This window comes from Raphanus sativus, chromosome 7 (genome assembly GCF_000801105.2).
Source record: "Raphanus sativus cultivar WK10039 chromosome 7, ASM80110v3, whole genome shotgun sequence".
Classification (NCBI taxonomy): domain Eukaryota; kingdom Viridiplantae; phylum Streptophyta; class Magnoliopsida; order Brassicales; family Brassicaceae; genus Raphanus; species Raphanus sativus.
The window spans coordinates 25,485,344-25,487,654 of NC_079517.1; the positions used below are offsets into that span (position 1 = coordinate 25,485,344).

The following is a 2,311-nucleotide window of genomic DNA, read 5'->3' on the forward strand; positions in this document are numbered from 1 at the left end:
CCGGACAAACCAGACCGCCATCACCAACACGGGCGTGAAGGGCGAGGACCGGACAGACGAGACCGCCATGACGAACCCGGGCGTGAAGAGGAAGACCAGAGAGACGAGACCGGGGAGGTGAAGCCGGGCGTGGAGGCTCAGACCGGATTGCAGGACCGGGATGAGGATGCCGGGCGTGGAAGAAGCTGTGGGTGAGAGAAGTTGGACCGGTTTGCACCCAAACCGGGTCGGTTCGACCCAACTCGACCTTGGGTCATTTTTATCACATTTTGAAGACCAAAATTAGCCTTATCCAAGGGGCACTCTAGTCTTTTATCCTATGTATCTCTCTTTACCCTAAACCTAACTATAAATACTTTGTAATCTCCATTTTGGAGAGATTATCTTATTTTCTCTCTAAGAAACACAAAACTTTTGGTGAAAGTTCTTGCCTTGAATCAAATCATCATCTTCTTGTGTTCTTGAGTGTTTATAATTTCTGTTTCATCTTTCTTGAACATGATTAAGCTTGGAAACCTCATGGGTTCAAGAGTAATCATGGTGATTAGTGAGTAGATCCACTTTTGGATTCATGGGTTAGGGAGATTAAGGGTGATTAGGCTTGATCTAAGGTGTTTAGGTGTAGATCCTTCTTATTCCTTGCTAGTAGAGTGTTTTTAATGCTTCTTTAGGGCTGGCCTCTCTAAAGTTGAGTTCTAGACATTTCCCACCCACAAGGTGTTTGATGAAATGTCTGAACCAACTCTCCTAAGCTTTTAACATACTCTACCAAAGAGATTTGTTGTTAAAGGTGTTAAGATGGCTATTAGACTTATTCTTAATGATTGCTTCCTAAACATTCAACCAAAGAGATTTGATGCTTGAGTTTTGGAAGCAAATGAGCATTCATCTAGAGATAGAGTTTGTTTAGTCTTGTGTCTAGGTCTAAGGTAGATAGATTGGTTGAAAGCTGGCACCTTAGTTTGAGTTTGATCACCCAAGGTCTAAGTCCCTTATCCCATGAGTCCTCTCATCTCATAATCTTAAGAAAGTCTCTTGCTTTATTGCATTTCTAGTCTTATTCTAGTATAATCTCTTATCATATCTTGATAGCATTTAGCTTAAGCATGGTCTTGCATTCCTAGTGGTTCATGTTCTCTTAGAATTGGATTGACATCCTTTATACTTCAGCATTTGAATAGGATCTTAGAAAAATCCTGTTATCAAATTGGCGCCGTTGCCAACTTCTAAGTTGATTGTGACATTGGGATTTAGTCATTTGCTTGAGACTAAATCATTTTTACTTTCTATTGTGATATTGATTCTTGCCTCTTTTCTCTCTTTGACTTTTCAGGTGTATGAACTTGAGGAGTAGAGGTTCATCAAGCCTTGCTCCCATTGTTGAAGACATTTCTGCACTTGAGAGGGAGATTGTGAGAAGAAGAAGGGAAGAAGAGCAACAGGCTCACATTCAGAGGTTGGGGTTTGACATGGATAACCGGCCTCAAGATAGAGCTGCTGAAGATGGTCAAGGAGCTGCCAACCTTGGACCACGACATCCACAGCGCCAAGCTAGAGCAATTGGTGCCCATGATCAGCCTAACATCCATGGAAATAGGGCCGGCATTAGAGCACCAGCTGTGGAGAACAACAACTTTGAGATCAAGTCAAGCTTGATCAACATGATCCAAAGCAACAAGTACCATGGGCTTGCTTTGGAAGATCCTCTAGATCACTTGGACAACTTTGATCAGCTGTGTGGCACCATCAAGATCAATGGTGTTTCTGAAGATGCATTGAAGCTTAGGCTGTTTCCATTCTCTTTGGGAGATAAAGCTCACACATGGGAGAAGGGTCTCTCAAGAGATAGCATCCGAACATGGGATGAGTGCAAAGAAGCCTTCCTCACCAAGTTCTTCTCTAACTCAAGGACTGCAAAGCTTAGGAATGAGATTTCAGGATTTCAACAAAGGAATCTTGAAGGTTTTGGTGAAGCATGGGAACGATTCAACAGCTACATTGCTCAGTGTCCTCATCATGGTTTCACCAAGGAAAGCTTGCTTAGTACCTTCTACAAGGGAGTTCTCCCATCTTGCAGAAACAGGCTTGACACAGCTAGCAATGGTTTCTTCCTGGGCAGAACTGAGCAGGATGCAGAGGAGCTGGTGGAGAACATGGCAAAGAGTGACTCAGTTTACAATGAGGAGTATGATAGAGCCAGCAGAGGTGAGGATCAGCAGACAAAGAAAGATATCAAATCCTTACAAGAAAAGTTGGACTTGATTCTTTCAAACCAATCCAAGAAGGAGCAGGTTAGCTTTGTTGGTGATCC

At 43.0% G+C, this 2,311-nt stretch overlaps 1 non-coding gene across 1 annotated transcript; it reads right to left on the minus strand.

Moving 5' to 3' along the window:
* Positions 1-1,916: 1,916 nt before the first annotated feature.
* Positions 1,917-2,023, minus strand: LOC130498145 (small nucleolar RNA R71). Its single transcript, XR_008937067.1, has one exon. It is a non-coding gene; the product is annotated as a small nucleolar RNA R71 (small nucleolar RNA).
* Between the last annotated feature and the right edge of the window lie 288 nt (positions 2,024-2,311).